Raw genomic sequence first — 23,090 nt, 5'->3', positions numbered from 1 at the left:
TTTAGATAATTGTAGTTAATTTATTTAATTAATTTATTGATAGTGTAGTGTTAGGTGCATTTGTAACTTAGGTTAGGATTTATTTTACAGGTAATTTTGTAATTATTTTAACTAGGTAGCTATTAAATAGTTATTAACTATTTAATAGCTATTGTACCTAGCTAAAATAAGTACAAAGATACCTGTAAAATAAATATAAATCCTAAAATAGCTACTATGTATATTGTAGCTATCTTAGGGTTTATTTTATAGGTAAGTATTTAGTTTTAAATAGGAATAATTTAGTTAATAATATTAATATTATTTATATTTATTTAAATAATAATTAAGTTAGGGGGTGTTAGGGTTAGACTTAGGTTTAGGGGGGTAATACATTTAATGTAGGTGGTGGTGGTGTAGGGGGGTCAGATTAGAGGTTAATATATTTAATGTAGGTGGCGGCAGTGTAGGGGGGTCAGATTAGAGGTTAATATATTTAATGTAGGTGGCGGCGGTGTAGGGGGGTCAGATTAGAGGTTAATATATTTAATGTAGGTAGCGGCGGTGTAGGGGGGTCAAATTAGAGGTTAATATATTTAATGTAGGTGGCGGCAGTGTAGGGGGGTCAGATTAGAGGTTAATATATTTAATGTAGGTGGCGGCGGTGTAGGGGGTCAGATTAGAGGTTAATAAATTTAATGTAGGTGGCGGCGGGGTCCGGGAGCGGTGGTTATGGGGTTAAACACTTTATTTAGGTGCGGCGGGGTCCAGGAGCAGCGGTTTAGGGGTTTATACATATAATATAGGTGGCGGTGGGCTCCGGAAACGGCAGTTTAGGGGTTAATACATATAATGTAGGTGGCGGTGGGCTCCGGAAGCGGCGGTTTAGGGGTTAATACTAGGATAGGTTTATTGCGGTGTGGGCTATGGCGGTTTAGGGGTTAATAATTAGGCTTATTGCGTTGTGGGGGGTTGTCGGTCTAGGGGTTAATACATTTATTATTAGGAGTGAGAGGGGAGATTGCGGATATAGGGGTATATGTGTCGGGCTGATTTTTGGAAGGCGTGTTAGACAGTTACGGGAGATTTAATATTTTAGTTAGTTTTTTTAGGCGCAGGCAGTTTTTAAAGTGCCTTAAGTCACTGGCAACTCCAGAAATTTGTAGTTACGCTAATTTCTGGACATCGCTAGTTTGTCCGACTTACGGCACTTTAGCAACTGCCGGCGGGGTATATGTAATACCCCGATATGTGAGGTGAAACTACGGGTGGTGCGGGTTCCCTTGCTTGCGCCGAAAACTACGCCGTATATCGGATCGCGCCCCTGGAACTGTCTTTACCTATGTGTTTACTTATATGTAAGCAATGGAGAAATAATACATTGTTCTAGGATATTAGAACATTTTCTATTTATATTTTTAAGTCCATTTATGTCATAAACACAAATGTTCAATGAACAGCTAAACATTGTGGTGACTGGGTGTGAAATATGCCCGTTCTCTTTTCTTTTTTAGACAAACTTCATTATTTGAAAAGGCTGTGCAATAAAATAGTGCCATGAATGACACCGATGTAACAGCTAAATCCCAGCCAGACGCTTGATGCAGTGTGACAAGGGAAAACCTAGCATGAAATGTCATCTGCACAACAGCTTTCATCAACACATCATGTTATGTAAAGAAAAAAAAAGCTCTTTGTGTTTTCTTCCATCACTGATTTCATCTTAAAGTCTATTTAACTCTAGTGTTTATTAATTACAAGGAGGTAAAGTATTACACAAACTCACCATATTTCGCCTCTGTTATTTCATTAATGCAATGACAACGGGAATAATTTTTTTTTTTTTTTTTACTATTTCAGGTTTCTTGCAAGGAAGTTTCTTATTCTCTATCAGACATCTGCTAATAGTTATGCAGAGGGACACTGAACCCAATTTTTTTCATTTGTGATTTAGATAGAGCATGAAATTTTAAGCAACTTTCTAATTTACTCCTATTATCAAATTTTCTTTATTCTCTCGGTATCTTTATTTGAAATCCAAGAATGTAAGTTTAGATTCCGGTTGTCCTTGCTGATTGGTGGATAAATTCATCCACCAATAAAAAACTGCTGTCCAGAGTCTGAACCAAGAAAAAAAAAGCTTAGATGCCTTCTTTTTAAAATAAAGATAGCAAGAGAACGAAGAAAAATTGATAATAGGAGTAAATTAGAAAGTTGCTTAAAACTGCATGCTCTATCTGAATCCCGAAAGAAAAAAAAATTGAGTTCAGTGTCCCTTTAAGTTGCAGTGCAATGACTCTGATGCGCATGTGCAGTAGAAACATAACAGTCTGTAAATATTTATCTTATATTATTTTTAGGGATTTTTTTTCATTCCATATTTCAATTCTTTAAGGGACCGTAAAGTCAAAATTAAATGTTCATGATTTAGACAGAGCATAACATTTTAAACAACTTTCCAATTTACTTCTATTATCTATTTTGCTTTGTTTTCTTGGTATCGTTTGTTTAAAAGCATTCATAGGTAGGCTTGGAAGCAGCAATGCCCCCCTGGGAGCTAATTGCTGATTGGTGGCTGCACATATATGCCTCCTGTCATCGGTTCACCCAATGTGTTCAGCTAGCTCCCAGTAGTGCATTGCAGCCACTTCAACAAAAGATGCCAAGAGAATGAAGCAAATTTAATAATAGAAGTAAATTGTAAAGTTGCTAAAAATGAAATTCTCTATCTAAATAACGAAAGGAAACATTTAGGATTCATGTCTCTTTAATATCAATGTATTGTTTGCCAGGACTGGCTAGACCTATATGTTTTAATATCATCACAAACAAATTTATTTTGAGCAAATCTCTGTGAAAGATCACCTGCCAATTCATACTGAAATATGCTCCATGTCCTGATACTTGGGTAGAGCCAATAGCATAAGCGATTCGAAGCCTGAGCACTTGTATATTTACATATCATAATAAGCTATGGATCTTCAGCTTTGTAAAGTGATGAATAATCCATAAAATAAATATTTAGATTCACACTGAAAGATAACTGAAACTTGCAATGTCTGGGCTTAATATCTATTGGTAGGAAGGGACAAATGTTTTGCAACATTCAAAAAATGAAACAAATTTGAACACATTTTTTGTGTAAAACATTCTAACATTCGTTTAATGTAATAGTATTTCTAATGCTTTCTTTAAATGTAATCAATTTTTAAAAAATTTAATATTAAAACTGCGTAATCTGTGTATCTATTATGTATCATTTTACTAAATTCCCTACCATATAAACTATTGAACTTCTAAATAGTATTTGTTAAATTAAATGTTACGTTCGAAATTAAGAATGTGGATATTCAACACAAATTATGACCATTCGAAAATGAAGGTAACATTTAAAAACTGGAGAAAACATTTGATCAACAAATTTTAATGGATTTTTATTCTTAGCAACATTTGATTGTCCAAAACGAATGTCCACAGGAATATTTGTTTTACCCAAATGAATTACACTTTACCAGATTATCCCATCCCTGTCTATTGGGCATTCTGAAATTAAACTCCACCCTAGAAACATAATATTAATAAAAAATAAACATTCAATATATCACAGGAATTCAACATTTCTCTGTTCTATTCTAAAGTAGCCCTAATGGTCAGATTGTATGTCCTGACTGGTCTGGCGAGTGCTCAGTCACTCACTGACTCATGTAGCGTATATATCCTTAGAATCTGGTCACTTAGTCACATTTGAGGACTGGAGTTAAGAAATATAAAGCCAATATAAATGTGTTACAGGAAAAGTGCTGGTTAAAGTGTTGCTGGGCCACAGTAAAATATCCCAAGGAAAATATCACTAGGCTCCCTAACAGGCCATGGGGCATATTTATCAAGGTCTGGTGGACCTGATCCGACACTGCGGATCAGGTCCGCCAGACCTCGCTGAATACGGCGAGCAATACGCTTGCCGTATTCAGCATTGCACCAGCAACTCACAAGAGCTGCTGGTGCAACGCCACCCCCTGCAGACTTGCGGCCAATGGGTCGCGAGCAGGGGGGTGTCAATCAACCCGATTGTAGTCGATCAGGTTGATTTCCGGTGATGTCTGTCCGTCTGCTCAGAGCAGGCGGACAGGTTATGGAGCAGCGGTCTTTGTGCCGTTGCTTCATAACTGCTGTTTCTGAGCTTGTTAAATAGAGCCCCATATCTGAACTGGAGCACAGGTGAAATAATCAGCTGATTAGTAAACAGTTATTGTACCTGCTCTCACTAGGTAATCCTTAAACCTGGCCCGAGGATAGCCTTCAAAGCTCAAACACACATTTGTGCAGGGTTGCTAGTCTTAAACTACATCCTTTGGCAGATTAGAGAATGTCATTTTTTTATCATTATGGCCATTTAAAAGCTGAGTTGTTTTTTTTATCTATGTTAAAGAGCTGCTAAAACCTCTGTGACTTGTGTAACCACGTTTAAGCATTAGAGTTAAGGAGAAGAGACAGACAGAGGGAGACACGTGTCTACAAATAAGGTGCACATCTGTAAGCACGCCATTAAAACTAATAATAAAAGTGCAGTGGCTAGAAAATCTGTCAGCTTGCACCAACAGTGTAAATGCAAAATAAGTGTTAATACGCTGCAGTGAAGGATTCTGGGTAGGCAGATATTTAATGGCACTGATAAAGTAGGCATATTTAATGTAAATTTTGCTGCAGATAAATGTTGCTCCTCATATACCCAGCGATTTGGAAAAAGGAGCAAGATATATATTAGTTAATTTCATAAGTAAAAATATATGAAGCGCAGGAGTAGGAGCCAGTAAATGTATAAAAGTTTTATTAACAAAATAAAATGAAGGATAAAACTTATATAGCGATTAAAACAGTCACAGATTTATCCTTCCTGCTGGGACAACGGAACTTAACTACCTTCTAGGACCTGAGAGAGATCAGGGAGAGCAACATCACATAAAAATGTCTCCAAATTCATCTTAAATTAGCAAACAGTCTGTCACATGATTTATAGCAACGCGTTTCATCTTTAGTGCAAATCTTCTGCAGGAGGAGGGGCTGATAATCGCTACCCTTATATATTAATTTGTAAAGTGAAGGGACATTTTTCTTTGTGTTATCTCCTGTGCTTCTATGAGATTATACAAATGTAGGCTCAGGTCTAAGAATATGACTTGAACACTATATGGCAGATGTTTATGCACAAGAGACTGCACACTCCTGAGCATACCTCAGTATGCTTTCATGGAAAACCATTAAGTTTTAACAAAGGATACCAGAGAAATGGGGAAACGTTATACCAGAAGCAACTAAAACCGCCAGCTCTATCTAAGTTAAACATGTTTATTTGCTTTCAGACAAATGCTTAAAGGGATATAATACTCATATGCTAAATCACTTGAAAATGATGCAGTATAACTGTAAAAAGCTGACAGGAAAATATCTTCTGAGCATCACTATGTAAAAAAGGAAGATATTTTACCTCACAATTTCCTCAGCTCAGCAGAGTAAGTTCTGTGTAAAAAGTTAAGGCTGTGACACACTGCAAGCGGAGCGGCGCACAGCGTGTAGATGCGGATGTGCGCGCTCAGTGTTTTCTGCCTTTTCATCTCTGAGCACTCTGCTGCATCAGGTCGCTTAGCTAAGCGCTCAAAGATGAAATATTTGAACTTCAGAAGCGATGCAACGCGGTGCGAAGCAGCTGCTTCTCCTCGCGCGGCATCGCTTGCAGTGTGTCACAGTCTTTATACTTCAGCTGCTGCCCAGCTGCAGGTAAAAAAAAAATGAAGAAATAAACAGCAGCCAATCAGCATCAACAGTGCTGAGGTCATGAACTCTTTTACTGTGATCTCATGAGATTTCATAGTAAACTTCCTTAAACTGAATAGGGAAATAAGATGAGAGTTCACAAAGTTCGCTCCTTTGCCTGTCCTGGGACAGACATACTGATTTGCTGCTTAGAAGTCCTTTACAATGGGATGTGGCTACTGAGGAATTTTTTAGGTAAAATATCTTTCTTTTTTACATAGAGATGTTCAGGTGATATTTTCTAGTCAGCTTTTTAAAGCTATGCTGCATCACTTTCAAGTGTTTCAACATTTGGGTATCATGGCCCTTTAAATTAACAAATGTTTTCTATTTTTGCATTCTTAAGAAATACAATAAGTGAGCGGTCTCTGTAGCAACTCCTGGAGCTAATGAATCCATGTGACAAAAAGATGTATTTTTTCTCTCAACTATTATTATTAAGGCAGGACAGACTTTTCTGCAGACGGGGAAAGTTTCAAATTTAAACTATTCAAAAGCGATCAGGCAATGTCCTTTTCAGTTCATCAGTTAATTGCTCCTGCATATGTAGAGCCTCTTTTCTTCTTGACAATCTTGATCCCATTAAAAAAAAACATACAAATACATTTTTAAGTTATGTTTTTTTTGTGTGTGCAGCTGCTGGCCTGTATTACCAGCACTAGATACTACTGTAACTTTATTTAAGTTTAAGCTGCTGCCCAGCTTCTCCTCTGTAGCCTGAAGATGTTCCCTATAGAAAATAACTGGTGAATGGATTTTAGTTTACACATTTTAAACAACCCCATAGGAAAATATTAGACAACATAATTGTTTTAAATGTTTTTGTGATAAAAGATTTGTTGGGGAATAAAAATTGTCCATGCATGTCTAATCTAAATAAATAAAAAAATAATCTTGACTTCCATGTTCTTTTTAAATAAAGACGTGTTTTATACTGTGAGAGGTAGAGAGCAAAATAACAAGAATACAACGATAATACAGATTAGGTATAAAGATTTTTTAAGAGATAAGCAAAAGATTATTAGGATGTACTTAACTTATATGATTGGCCTAAGCATGAATAGGGTACCACATACTTATCTGCAGTGAGCTGGCTGCAGACACTGTAATTTACTGCCCACATGTACGATTGCACAACAACGCCCGTGTTCATGCAACACCTGTCAATGCCCCCCAAATGAACAGGGTTTTATGACCACTGCTTATTAAATTGTGGTGTCACATGAGCGAGCCTGCCCTGTAAGAGCTCCAAAGCATCATTCGTTGCTTAGTACACTGAGCCCATAGTCGTTAGCTGTAAAATCCAAACGATGCACGCTCGTACAGTGTTTTTATAAAATGTAAGAAACTAGCCAGCATGCCCATAACTAACAAAATACACGATTTCCAGAAAGCCCTTGCAGCGTGAGAATGATACACAAATATAATGTTAGCGAGAGATACATGTTTATAAAATAACACTTAGTTATTCCAGCTTATCTGTAGGAGTGGGCTGTGTGCCCGGCCAAGCTCTGTACACGCAGATGCCAAGCACACTCAGTGTTAACTATTTATTTACACACTACTATGTATAACACTATGAAATAGGATATATAGCCAGCGTTAGCAAAGGGATTCTTAATGCTGTTATATAGTATATTGAAGGAATAGGGGAGATGGGACAAGAAGGGGTTAAATAGCACTCATTCACAATATATATCGGAATGAGTGCTATTTAACCCCTTCTTGTCCCATCTCCCCTATTCCTTCAATATACTATATATTAGTTTAAGGGTAAGCACCAGGGATTTTTTAATCCTTTAATTCCTACAGATATTACTGTCACAGTGCCAATTTATTTCTGTTTCTTTATTCTTAATGCTGTTACCAGCATTGACTCTAATACATAAGTAAAGCCATATTCTTTGTTCTCCTCACTACAGAGATGGTAGCTCTGCATATTGTCATTAACTAGTGGCTGAAAGAGAGCTATACTTTACTGTTATAGGGTTAATATTAAAATATGTAGGTAGTGCCTCACTATGTCAACTGGATTCAACAAATCTCATTTGTAATGAAAGCAGTACCTATCTATCATTAGTATGGTCCATTGAGGCACATCTATCTAACTCTAAACTGATTTTACTCCTCGCTGCACGGGACAATGTTTGCAGTGAAGGATACAAGTATTACAAAAATAACTTGGAAACTTTACAAAACCACACACAAAAAAACACTCTATAAAAAAACATGCTAACAGGCACAAAAGAACAATAAAAAAGTAAAAAAAAAGTGTCAGCTTTGAAACTGTAAGACTTGAGAGAGAGGATACACTTCAGAATCCTGCACGTTTGAACGTCTGAGAGGTAGCTGAGGTTCTCGTTCTATCCTGCAATACTTTGCACTAATAAAACACACAGGATAATGTTTTACTATTACAAACATAACAAAACCTGTTTTGTGAGCTGTTTCCTAAGTTGTACGGTTATAATTATTGCTTTTTTTCCATTGGTAGCGGAATGTGATCTCAGCTTTGCAAGGTCTCACAGCAGAATAACGAGTGTCTATGAATGTTTGCTAATGTGGAAATTGTTTATTTGTAGCATCTAAAAGAGGCATTTATTTAACACTAATTTTAAAAATATACATTCTCCTGTGATAAAAAAAGAAATACTTTCTCTTTTATTGGTCTAGCTTATGCCTCTCACCAACACACTGATGGCAATCAGGGTTGGCACAAGACATTGTGCTGCCTGGGTCTATGAATGAGATGACGCTACCCAACTCTCACAGTGACAACCCAACCATAGTCAGATTAAAGTTCAGCAAATTTACTTTTCACATGAGAGCATGATGATACCCAGTTGATGACCCCATAAAATAATCTTTATTTTAAGAATATGCTCTCTCATTGAGCCACCCCTGTCACATACCACCTGGGTCCTGTAGTCCCTGTGGTTTGGTCCAATTACAGAGCCAGCACCAAAGTGTTTCCTACTAAGTGCCACATGAATTTAACCAGCAGTTACTCACTTTTCCCTAAACATTATTGTCAAGTCCCACTATGGAGATGATGATCGAAAGTGCCACCAGACCGTGAAATATTCCAAATTCATCCATCACCATGTCAAGAAAGCCGGCAAAATATACAAAAGTGCCGACTTTACTGTTTAAAGGCAGCATTGAAGAGAGGCGTTTTACTGTACATCGCAATGGGTGGAAATGCTGGCGAAATATTGCAAGCAGCATCGCCACCTACATTGGCAATGCAAAGTAAAAGATCCCTTTTAAATATATCGCACAACAAAAAAAACGCACAGCAGCCTACACTAATAACATCCAAACCGCCATAACCTACCAGTGCAATAACCCTACTTACCCCCTATACCGCAACAACATCCCCATCACAATAACCCCAACACTACTTACCCCCTATACTGCCACAACACCCCATCACAATAACCCCTACACTGCTTAACCCCTATAATGCCACAACACCCCATCACAATAACCCCTACACTACTTAACCCCTATAATACCACAACCCCCACTGCAAACTACCCCTATTAGCCCACTAACCGCAAATACCCCACCACAAACTAACCCTACACTAATTAACTACCTAACAGCTAACACCCCTAAGAACCCAAACCATTACCAAAACAAAAAACACTACTCGAAAGAAACAACCAAACGTTAAGGCCTATTCTAAAACTAAAGTTCACTTAAAAAAATATGCCCACTCCAAAATAAAAAACCCTATACTAACACTAAAAAAACTAAAAACACTTTAAAAGGGAATTTGTTGGACAGTGCACTAGTTAAAGCGAGTAGTTCTTTTGCATTAAAACACCTATACTAAGAACAAAATAACCCCCCACCAAAAAAAAGCTTTTCCAATCAGAATTAAGGTAGGAAAAATCTGATTGGCTGATTAAATCAGCCAATCAGATTCAAGTTCAATCCGATTGGCTGATCCAATTTTACAGGCAAAAGAGCTGATTACTTAGGGGCATGCCCCGCAAAAAGCCCTTTTAAGGGCTGGTAAAAGAGCTGGTTACTTTTTAATTTAGAATAGGGTAGGGACCTTTATTATTTTGGGGGGCTTTTTTATTTTATTAGGGGGCTTAGAGTAGGTGTAATTAGCCTAATATTCTTGTAATCTTTTTTTATTTTCTGTAATTTGGTGTTTGTTTGTTTTTTGTAATTTAGTTTAGTTTATTTAATTGTTTGTAATTGTAGGTAATTTATTTAATTAATTTATTGATAGTGTAGTGTTAGGTTTAATTGTAACTTAGGTTAGGATTTATTTTACAGGTAATTTTGTAATTATTTTAACTAGGTAGCTATTAAATAGTTAATAACTATTTAATAGCTATTGTACCTAGTTAAAATAAATACAAAGATGCCTGTAAAATAAATATAAATCCTAAAATAGCTACAATATAATTATTCGTTATATTGTAGCTATATTAGGGTTTATTTTACAGGTAAGTATTTAGTTTTAAATAGGAATACTTTAGTTAATAAGAGTTAATTTATTTAGTTAGATTAAAATTATATTTAACTTAGGGGGGTGTTAGGGTTAGGGTTAGACTTAGCTTTAGGGGTTAATACATTTATTAGAGTAGCGGCGAGGTCCGGTCGGCAGATTAGGGGTTAATACTTGAAGTTAGGTGGCGGCAATGTTAGGGAGGGCAGATTAGGGGTTAATACTATTTATTATAGGGTTTGCGAGGCGGGAGTGTGGCGGTTTAGGGGTTAATACATTTATTATAGTGGCGGCGAGGTCCGGTCGGCAGATTTGGGGTTAATAAGTGTAGGTAAGGTAGCGGCGACGTTGGGGGGGCAGATTAGGGGTTAATAAATAAAATGTAGGTGTCGGCGATGTTAGGGGCAGCAGGTTAGGGGTACATAGGTATAATGTAGGTTGCGGCGGTGTACGGAGCAGCAGATTAGGGGTTAATAATATAATGCAGGTGTCAGCGATAGCGGGGGCGGCAGATTAGGGGTTAATAAGTGTAAGGTTAGGGGTGTTTAGACTCGGGGTTCATGTTAGGGTGTTAGGTGCAGACTTAGAAAGTGTTTCCCCATAGGAAACAATGGGGCTGCGTTGGGAGCTGAACGCTGCTTTTTTGCAGGTGTTAGGTTTTTTTCATCCCAAACTGCCCCATTGTTTCCTATTGGGGAATCGTGCACAAGCACGTTTTAGCTGCTTACCACTACCGTAAGAAATGCTGGTATTGAGGGTTGAGGTGGCGGTACATTAGGCTCAACGCACCCTTTTTGGAGCCTAACGCAGCCCTTCAGACAACTCTAAATACCAGCGTTGTCTTAAGGGTGTGTTGGGAAAAAAAGCGGTGTTACCTACGCGGGTCTTTACAGACAAAACTCTAAATCTAGCCGTAAGAGTTATTTGGTATAAACTACAGATATATTGATAGTAACTAAAGCTATGTGTCCTAAGGCTGGGTGGCTTTCCACATGAAGTAGATGTCATCTGAGAATAAGGAGGGCAATAACCAAATAAAAAAAATAACTATAATATTAGCGTGAACCCTATGAAAAAGACTATATGCTAGCTTGAAGAAAGCCTATATAAAGAGTATAAACTTACAAGTTCTTGTATTCATGGTGAAGCAGAGCTTTCTTTTTAGACGCAGAGGGGTTGAACCCAAATTTTTAGCTGCTTTGCCAACTAAGCACATATTTAAGCAAAATGCCATTCCTACAAAACAAGCCAACTAGTAATGTATATGACTATTCGATGACCTTACGTAACTAATCAGATAATATTTAACATAGAACAACAACAGTAATGCTAAGACAGTGCTAGATTCATTCTATCAATGGCACAAACAGAACAATTCAAACACAACCTTAAAAAAAATATTTGCCAGTGCTGGAAACATATCTATATCATCTTATGGTGAGTTATCATCTAGAAGTGATGTACTCAGGATTGAGAACACATACTAATGTTAACTTAAAGCAAATATACTTAAGACATACATTAGCAAGGTGCTTTGTGAAACTTTTGACCATTTTAGGACGGAACCGGTGCCAGAGGGCTGAATACTAAACTGAAGCCTATTCTAAATATGTTGGGGAGTTTGAATGAAACACAGGGACTGCATACAAACTGGATGAGGTTCCCTAAGTGATATAAAGGCACCACAGTCAGACCAAAAGGCCATCATTAGTAATGTACCCAGAGGAGATAGATCTCACCACACATTAAAGGGTTACCGGTACAAAAACAGTGTAATATTAGGCCCACTATAAAATTATAATAGCAATGTATGAGTTGTAGACATCAAGTGCTGTGGTCAGCCATAACAATCGCACATTAAATGCAAACAGAACATTCACAGTATGTGGGCACACATGACATTTACTTGTTAATGTCTAATTCCTTTGGAGTCTGGGTACAAAGAAATGACCAACCAAGTTGAGGTTAAAATAAGTCCACCTTCTATTAAGGCTGTATGTCAAAATAATAATGAGCAATGCCTCCAGAGAAACAGTGGCCCCACCAGATCTGAACACCTGTATGGAACCAGGCTTTAGTTTTAACGTAAAAAACTGAACATGGGTACGCTAGGTATCCAATATCACTTGATGCACCTCAGCATTAATATGTAAGAACAGGACCGCACCCCCCTGTGGGACATAGAAACCAGGAAACAGAAAAATAAAGTATGTATTATGGGGTACTTCAACCAACCATCATAAATAAATGACAGTGTGTAAGTTATCCAACTCCTGTTTTACACATGCCACCAGAATGTCTCTCCTTTTTCCTTTGCAATTTCCAGTGGCGATAAGCATTAGATGGTAGAGGTGTTACTGATGCGTATTCTCTTCGCAACTGTGTCTCCTCTTCACTATACAGTTTGGTAGGAGTTATGGCACACAAATCACCCGTGTCCCAGCTGAGCAGCAGTGACTCCATGTAGTGGCAAGTACTTGGGAGTAAATGCGTCAGATAAGTGCATTCATGTGACGGCCATATTTCTTGTTGAAGGGCTAGAATTTTGTCAAGAGGCCCTTTGTGTAGACAGTATGCAGCTGCGTTAGCAACTGTAGTGTGCGACTGGGTCTCACCCATGTCCCAACCAGGTTCCGGCTGAATAGGTAGCTGAGGTTCAGCAAGGTCGCTTGGATTAAGCGTCATGTATAAGATCTTATCGAAGGCAGCATGGTGTTCAATACAACTTAGAAAAAAGACCCAGACCGGCTCCAGGACATGGTGTTCAGCCAGCATGTGACACGCCTCTTCAAAAATGTTGCCTGCACTTTCCATTTCCTTTAACTATATAGTATGCTGAAGTGAACTGGTGACGTCGGTCTCAATGAGCATACGCTGGTTACTTCAGTATCCCAACTAGCTCCAGTCTGAAAGCTGTTCTACAAATGGCTAAGACCACACATGCATGTTCCACTTTACCGGATTGTTTACTTGTTTTCCATCTGTTCGCATTCGGTGTATAGACTCAGGCACCTTTAGTAGCAAAGTGTTTAGGATTTCTATGCTTTCATAATTAGGTATGGTGTTTTAGATTCTGTAAATTCATGAACCATTGTAGGAGCTCCTCAGTGAAGCGACCGCTCCTGATCTGGGCTAGCTCTGCCCCCAGCTTAGTTTTTTTATTTCACAGGTAAGTTTGTATTTCTTTTACGGTAGTAATATTGTAACTTTAAAGTTAAGGGGTGTTAGGTTTAGGGGTTAATAGTTTAATTTAGTTTGTTGCGATGTGGGGGGCAGCAGTTTAGGGGTTAATAGGTTTAGTTTAGTATTTGCGATGTGGGGGCCGGTGGTTTAGGGATTAATAGGTTTAGTTTAGTATTTTTGTTGTGGAGGGCAACAGTTTAGGGGTTACTTTAATTTAGTGTTGGGGATGTGGGTGGACGGCAGTTTAGGGGTTAATATGTTTATTTTAGTAGTAGCGATGTGGGTGGGGGGCGGCGGATTAGGGGTTAATAGGTTTAATAAAGTATTTGCGATGTGGGGGGTTGGCGGTTTAGGGGTTAATAGGTAGTTTATGAATGTTAAGTTTACTTTGTAACATTTTTGTAATGAGTTATGTGAAACATTTTTGTTTTGCAAAATCCATAACTACTGGTCTTTGATCATGGATCGTTGCGGTATAAAGTATAACGCTAGCATAATAGCCTGACTGAACAACTTGTAATACGGGAGACCTGAAAACTAAACGCACAAAAGTCATTTTTTGAGTGCGGAATGGAGAGTTGCGGTACAGGCTAAAATGCTTGCGGTACCGTGCGCAAAGGCCAATTTTTCAGCAGTATAGCCGTACCACACAACTTGTAATTTAGCCGATAGTTTTATTTAAGCAATAGTACAATAATATTTGTTTATGTATTTATTTATTTTAATATATGTATCTACTTTTATGTCTCCTTATGTTGATTTACAACCTGGGAAAACAAACATTTAACAAAATTTAATAAAAATACAAACTAAAGCATTTTTGTAAACAATTTTGCAATATTTTAGGTTGCTGCCCCTTCAAAATAAAACCAGTGGGAAATGTTGTTTTGACTTTTTTACCCATTTGATAATTTGAAACACTCTATAGGGGCAGATTATCTTAAGGTCTCTGGGATAGTAAGATTATCTAAAGGTCTCTGGGCTGGTGATATTATCTAAAGGTCTCTTGGCTGGTGAGATTATATAAAGGTCTCTGGGCTGGTGAGATTATCTAAAGGTATCTGGACTGGTGAGATTATCTAAAGGTATCTGGACTGGTGAGAATATCTAAAGGTCTCATTTTGATTCTGAGCAGAATACCTGACAAGGTCCCATTTTACATCTGATCTGAATACCTGACAAGGTCCCATTTTGATTCTGAGTAGAATTCCTGACAAGGTCCCATTATGATTTTGATCTGAATACTTGACAAGGTCCCATTTTGATTCTGATCTGAATACCTCACAAGGCCACATTTTGATTCTGAGCAGAATGTCTGACAAGTTTACATTTTGATTCTGATCTGAATACATGACAAGGTCACATTTTGATTCTGATCTGAATACCTGACTACTAGGTCCAATTTTGATTTTGAGCAGAATGTCTGACAAGGTCACATTTTGATTCTGATCTGAATACCTGACAAGGCCACATTTTGATTCTGATCTGAATACCTGACAAGGTCCCATTTTGATTCTGATAAGAATGTCTGACAAGTAGACGTGCGCAGCGGAAAAATTTGTTTTATTTCGGACCGATTTGGATTTTTTTTAATTTCATTTCGGATCGATGCAAACTCGGATACATTCAAATGTATTCGTTTCGTCTTCATTTGGATTTAAATCAATTTGGATGTATTCGGGTGTATTTGTTTCAGATTTGATTTGTAAATTTGGAAGTTTGGTATGTGTTATGTTGATTCAGATGGTTCCAAGTTACACAAAGTGTTGTTAGTTGTTGTTGTTAGCATTAGAGTTGTTGTTGTTAGTATTAGAGTTGTTATTGTTAGTATTGTTGTTAGTTGTTGTTTGTTCACTGAATTGTGATTAGTCCATGGCCATTCAAATGTAATGAATAAATCCAAACTAATTTGGATGTATTTGTTACAAATGCATTCGGATTAGTTTAGTTTCGTTGCTAGGGTTATTCGGAAATTTTAATAGAATCTCTGAATTTGTCGAATTTGACCGAATTTCGATTCAGAACTGAACAAAATGCACATGTCTACTGACAAGGTCACATTTTGATTCTGATCTGAATACCTGACGAGGTACCATTTTGATTCTGAGCAGAATGTCTGACAAGGTACCATTTTGATTCTGATCTGAATACCTGACGAGGTACCATTTTGATTCTGAGCAGAATGTCTGACAAGGTACCATTTTGATTTTGAGCAGAATGTCTGACAAGGCACAATTTTGATTCTGAGCAGAATGTCTGACAAGGTCCCATTTTGATTCTGAGCAGAATGTCTGACAAGGTCCCATTTTAATTCTGAGCAGAATACCTGACAAGCTCACATTTTGATTCTGAGCAGAATACCTTATAAAGGGATCTCAGTGTCCTTAAAGTTTAAATTGAAAAACAATTAATTGATGAGGTCATCCAAATCTTTGAAAAGATCACCAAAAAAATAAACCATCCTTGGAAAATATCCTAAAACCTATTTATCCCAATGTTGCACTTACTTTAGGACATATGTTAAAATGAAGGAGTTTAGATTTTTTTTTGCATGTCAGAAAGATAATAAGCAAGAAGTCCCTTTAACAAGCCAGCAAACTAACGGATGTATATATGCAACAACAAAAAGTACATTCATGTTGTTAAATATGTAATTCTAAAGGCAAGAAGGGGTTTTCACTATTGAATAATGTTCTAGAAATCTTATCATTTTAGTTCTTGGCCAATCCTAACCTATTAGGTTAAGGCTCAAAAATGCAATAAAGATCCCTATTCCTGCCTGTCAGTTTTCTTTCACTTAAAGGGATAGTCAACACCAGAATTTTTATTGTTTAAAAAGATAGATAATCCCTTTATTACCCATTCCCCAGTTTTGCATAACCAACACTGTTATAATAATACACATTTTACCTCTGTAATTACCTAGTATCTAAGCCTCTGTAGACTGCCCCCTTATTTCAGTTCTTTTGACAGACTAGAATTTTAGCCAATCAGTGCTTACTCCTCGGTAAATTCACGTGCATGAGCTCAATTCAATGTTATCTGTATGAAACACATTAACTAATGCCCTCTAGTGGTGAAAAACTATAAAATGCTTTCAGATTAGAGGCAGCCTTCAAGGTCTAAGAAATTAGCATATGAGCCTACCTAGGTTTAGCTTTCAACTAAGAATACCAAGAAAACAAAGCAAAATTGGTGATAAAAGTAAATTGTAAAGTTGTTTAACATGACATGCCTTATTTGAATCATGAAAGTTTTTTTTGGACTTGATTGTCCCTTTAACACTCGTCAGGTTGCTGCTTGCTTACATTGCCAGTGTCACTATACACACACAATTAGACAGAGAGTGCTGTGAGAAAGAGATAGGGAGGGGGAGAGGATTAACAGAGAGAGAATAGAGAGGAGAACATGGAAGAAAGATATTAAAAAAATGAAAAAAAAAATAAAATAAATCTTTTACCTGTGCTGTTGCTGACATTTTGCACTACCAGTAGCTACTACATTTTTAAGTTTAAGCTGCTGCCCAGCTGCTCCTCTGGTGCCCTGAAGATGTTCTCTATATTAAACTGTGGTTGAACAGATAGTGAACAAAATGATGAACAGTTTGCCCAGAATACATGTCTAGTTTGTATCAAAGAAAAGCTTTCCATTATTTATTAGAGTTTGTAGGTATATGGCCAATATTAGACAAAGGCTTTATATATATATATATATATATATATATATACACACATACATATACATATACACACACAAAACACGGAAGGGTACTGCACTCTCAGACCGGACTGGGTACATATCCCATGACCCTGCAACATGCTCAGCCCTGGGTGTACACTGATAGTGATGTCGCGAACCTAAAATTTTGCGTTCGCGAATGGCGAACGCGAACTTCCGCAACTGTTCGCGAACGGGCGAACCGGGCGAACCGCCATTAAACTTCAATAGGCAGGCGAATTTTAAAACCCACAGGGACTCTTTCTGGCCACAATAGTGATGGAAAAGTTGTTTCAAGGGCACTAACACCTGGACTGTGGCGTGCCGGAGGGGGATCCATGGCAAAACTCCCATGGAAAATTACACAGTTGATGCAGAGTCTGGTTTTAATCCATAAAGGGCATAAATCACCTAACATTCCTAAATTGTTTGGAATAACGTGCTTTAAAACATCAGGTATGTACACTACTGTTACACCAGATATGAGTTGCACTGGGGTGACACTGTGCCCTGGCAGGCAGGCCCTGAAACGCACACGTGTGAAGGAAACTGACTGCTATTATTTAACACAGTCAAAAAAGTGTTGTTTTTTTTTAAATCTACACTACTGTTACACCAGATATGAGTTGCATTGGGGTGACACTGTGCCCTGGCAGGCAGGCACTTAAACGCACACGTGTGAAGGAAACTGACTGCTATTATTTAACACAGTCAAAAAAGTGTTGTTTTTTTTAAATCTACACTACTGTTACACCAGATATGAGTTGCACTGGGGTGACACTGTGCCCTGGCAGGCAGGCACTGAAACGCAGACGTGTGAAGGAAACTGACTGCTATTATTTAACACATCAAAAAAGTGTTTTTTTTTTTTTAAATCTACACTACTGTTACACCAGATATGAGTTGCACTGGGGTGACACTGTGCCCTGGCAGGCAGGCACTGAAACGCACACGTGTGAAGGAAACTGACTACTATTATTTAACACAGTCAAAAAAGTATTGTTTTTTTTTAAATCTACACTACTGTTACACCGGATATGAGTTGCACTGGGGTGACACTGTGTTCTGGCAGGCAGGCACTTAAACGCACACGTGTGAAGGAAACTGACTGCTATTATTTAACACAGTCAAAAAAGTGTTGTTTTTTTTAAATCTACACTACTGTTACACCAGATATGAGTGGTGGCACTGGGCAAGTGGGCACAGTATACGCTGTGAGCCTAACACACACGCTGGCAGGCAGGCAACTGCAATTAGATTACACAGGAAAAAAAAAAAGCAGCCCTAAAAAGGGCTTTTTGGGGTGCTGTCCTTACAGCAGAGATCAGATGAGTCCTTCAGGACTGTAGTGGACACTGAATACATTAGCCTAGCTATAGATTTCCCTACTAAATCAGCAGCAGCTACACTGTCCCTCCTCTCACTAACAATGCAGCTTCCGAATGAATCTAAAATGGATGCTGTCCAGGAGGTAGGAGGGTCTGGGAGGGAGGGTCTGCTGCTGATTGGCTGGAATGTGCCTGCTGACTGTGAGGTACAGGGTCAAAGTATTACTCAATGATGACGAATAGGGGGCGGATCGAACATCGCATATGTTCGCCCGCCATGGCGAACGTGAAGATGCTATGTTCGCCGGGAGCTATTCACCGGCGAACAATTCGCGACATCACTATACACTGACACTCACAGGAAGTTGTGCTGTCCCCAGAGTCATAGGCAGTTAACCCCAGACAGGTCTGGGTGCAAGAACCATAGGAGAAATTACAAAACAAATTAATACAACACACAGAGAAAGTCCGGCACTCACTTACAAGCTCTCAGCTAAGATTAAAAGCAAAAATGTAAGGGTTAGTTATCGCATGTGGCCAAATGGGACAAGCCCAGGTACCATGGTCAAGGTCCCTTCCAAACACCTGGGCCCCTAAAGCCGCCACACAATGCAAGCTCTCAATCCAACAAACTGGGAACAAGTGAAGGGTGCACAGGCTTATGTAATCACCCTAGACCTATACAAAACACGGAAGGGTACTGCACTCTCAGACCGGAACGGGTACACATCCCATGACCCTGCAACATGCTCAGCCCTGGGTGCTCACTGGCACTCACAGGAAGCTGTGCTGTCCCCAGAGTCACAGGCAGTTAACTCCAGACAGGTCTGGGTGCAAAAACCATAGGAAAAATTACATAACAAATTAATACAACAAACAGAGAAAGTCCAGCACTCACTCACAAGCTCTTAGCTAAGATTAAAAGCAAAAATGGAAGGGTTAGTTATATATATTTACCGTTTGCCACTATATTAAAATAAAATAAAAATACTGGCATAGCTGTGAAAAGGCACATTTTTCTCACCCAACATAGGGCTAGATTACGAGTGGAGCACTGTTTATCACTCCTGCTCACACGTTAACTAACAGATGACAAAAGGTAATGTTACAGCTCATGCACCTGGTTTTGACAGGGATTTCATCCTCTCAGATGACAAAAGGTGATGTTACAGCTCATGCACCTGTTTTTTTTTTTTTTTTTTGTGTGTGATTACTTTATTAGGTTTATAATGCTGTTTAGCAAATGTTTTTGTTCATTTAACTTAGTTTAATTATATATTCTGTGTTGTGTGATTATTATTTTTTTTATTTATTTTTTTGTTATTATTTTTATTGAGGTTCTTTGCAAGGCAAACAAACAGTAGTTGATAATACATCATATAAAGACACAAGTTATAACAGAATAGGATACAAAAACAAGTCAGTTAAGAGCACTGTATAACTAATCGACAAACTACACTTTCAAAATAAACAATATGTGCCACTTAGACTATATACCCACTGGAGATGCTAAGCGGCCACTCTTGGACCACATTAAGTTGCAGGAGCATAGAATGTAGCAGGTAACCATGGATGTGCAGGGGCCACTTTTGGACCCCAAATGAAGGACCCCTTTTTTACTTTTAAAGAAAAACAAAGAGGAAAAAAAAAATGCATTGTTCTAAAAAGTGTGTTAGATGCTAGATTGGAATATATCAATGCATGAGCTGCAGCCAGACACAGCCTCATTATATCTTACTCTCCACACTTTCGTATAGTTGAGCCATCTCATCATAAACAAGTCAAAACATAAGGGATAAGTTGCAAAATCTTTTGCTTAACTACTTGCTTAATATACTATAAATATATGATTCCCTGAAAATAGCAACTAAAAGCATCCAGGTAAAAAGCTGCATTCCCCGTGTGGTAACAGGCTCGTCTCTTTCCCAGCAGCTCCGGCCGCAAGCCACTAGGTCCAGAGACTCCTCTAAAGATGCATCAATTAATCATACCTAATATAAAATTAGAGGATTCTAAACTTTATGACAGGGATCTCATCCTCTCAGATGACAAAGGGTGATGTTACAGCACATGCACCTGGTTTTATGACAGGGATCTCATCCTCTCAGATGACAAAGGGTGATTTTACAGCTCATTCACCTGGTTTTATGACAGGGATCTAAGCCTCTCAGATGACAACGGGTGATGTTACAGCTCATGCACTTGGTTTTATGACAGGGATCTCATCCCCACAGATGACAAAGGGTAATGTTACAGCTCATGCACCTGGTTTTATGACAGGGATCTCATCCTCTCAGATGACAAAGGGTGATGTTACAGCTCATGCACCTGGTTTTATGAGAGGGATATCAGCCTCTCAGATGACAAAGGGTGATGTTACAGCTCATGCACCTGGTTTTATGACAGGGATCTCATCCTCTCAGATGACAAAAGGTGATGTTACAGCTCATGCACCTGGTTTTATGAGAGGGATCTCATCCTCTCAGATGACAAAGGGTGATGTTACAGCTCATGCACCTGGTTCTATGACAGAGATCTCATCCTCTCAGATGACAAAGGGTGATGTTACAGCTCATGCACCTGGTTTTGTGACAGAAATCTCATCCTCTAAGATGACAAAAGGTGATGTTACAGCTTATGCACCTGGTTTTATGACAGGGATCTTAGCCTCTCAGATGACAAAGGGTGATGTTACAGCTCATGCACCTGGTTTTATGACAGGGATCTCATCCTCTCAGATGACAAAGGGTGATGTTGCAGCTCATGCACCTGGTTTTATGACAGGGATCTCATCCTCTCAGGTGACAAAGGGTAATGTTACAGCTCATGCACCTGGCTTTATGAAAGGGATCTCATCCTCTCAGATGACAAAGGGTGATGTTACAGCACATGCACCTGGTTTTATGACAGGGATCTCATCCTCTCAGATGACAAAGGGTGATGTTACAGCTCATGCACCTGGTTTTATGACAGAGATCTCATCCTCTCACATGACAAACGGTAATGTTACAGCTCATGCACCTGGTTTTATGACAGAGATCTCATCCTCTCAGATGACAAAGGGTAATGTTACAGCTCATGCACCTGGTTTTATGACAGGGATCTCATCCTCTCAGATGACAAAGGGTGATGTTACAGCTCATGCATCTGGTTTTATGACAGGGATCTTGTCTTCTCAGATGACAAAGGGTGATGTTACAGCTCATTCACCTGGTTTTATGACAGGGATCTTAGCCTCTCAGATGACAACGGGTAATGTTACAGCTCATGCACCTGGTTTTATGACAGGGATCTTATCCTCTCAGATGACAAAGGGTGATGTTACAGCTCATGCACCTGGTTTTATGACAGGGATCTTAGCCTCTCAGGTGACAAAGGGTAATGTTACAGCTCATGCACCTGGTTTCATGACAGAGATCTCATCCTCTCAGATGACAAAGGGTAATGTCACAGCTCATGCACCTGGTTTTATGACAGAGATCTCATCCTCTCAGATGACAAAGGGTAATGTTACAGCTCATGCACATGGTTTTATTAGAGGCATTTTAGCCTCTCTATTCTCAGTGTAGCAGCTGATCAGTTGTGTAATCTATTTAATCATAAATAAAAGTTGCTAATTCAGCGCCTCGTTCATACAGATGCACTGATCTGTAAATTTCAAATTAACACCTGGGTCATATCATATACCTCACAGCTGTATGTGACTCTATGTATGAATCCTGAGAGAATATAAAAATAACACTTTCTGAAGCTAGCTATAAATGGCTACTAATTCAGTAAATTATCTCATATTCATCTTTATGAAAAGCTTGCGCATCCGGTCACACACCATCCCACGGGACTGGCTCTATAAACAGCATGTAACTCTTTCAAGTGAAGGATTTTATGAAATTATAATTATAATGTTACTGGATTGTAATGACTCTAAAATGATGGTTTATTTATACGTTAACCACTTGGAATCCAGACACGGTTTCCGCGCATTGCCTAGCAATTTTACTGGAGACCTCTCTGGTACCCAAATCCAGAATGTTAAGTTTGGGTGTTTTTTTTATAAACCTTTGCAATACATTAGAAAACTAACCATTTGCATTTTTAAATGACTTTAAATTAGGGATGGGCAAATGTGCTGAAAGTGTAATTTGTTTGCTAGAACGAATAGTCTTGTGGTTGTGGACATTCGTTTTGGACAATCGAATGTCGATAAGAATGAAAATTTATTAAAATTCAGTAATCAAATGTAATTTCCAGTATTCGAATGTTACTTCATAATTAGATAGAATATCTACATTTAAAGTTCAGTAGTTCATGTGGTAGGGAATTTAGTAAACTGATACATAATAGATACAAATATATCAATTTGAATGTTTTGATTTCAAATATTGCATAATTCAAATATTACATTTAAAGAAAGCATTAGAAATACTATTACATTAAATGAATGTTAGAATGCTGCACAAATAGTTGAAAATCCAAAATGAACAGACGAATGTGTTAACATTTGTTTCATTTTTCAAATGTTGCAAAACATTAGCTCATCACGTCTTGAAATATGTAATTGACCTAGCAGGGAAATATAGTCAAACATGCAAAAAAGTTAA

Source organism: Bombina bombina, chromosome 8 (assembly GCF_027579735.1).
Source record: "Bombina bombina isolate aBomBom1 chromosome 8, aBomBom1.pri, whole genome shotgun sequence".
NCBI lineage: Eukaryota > Metazoa > Chordata > Amphibia > Anura > Bombinatoridae > Bombina > Bombina bombina.
The sequence above is the reverse complement of the archived record's forward strand: the minus strand, read 5'-3'. Positions refer to the sequence as shown.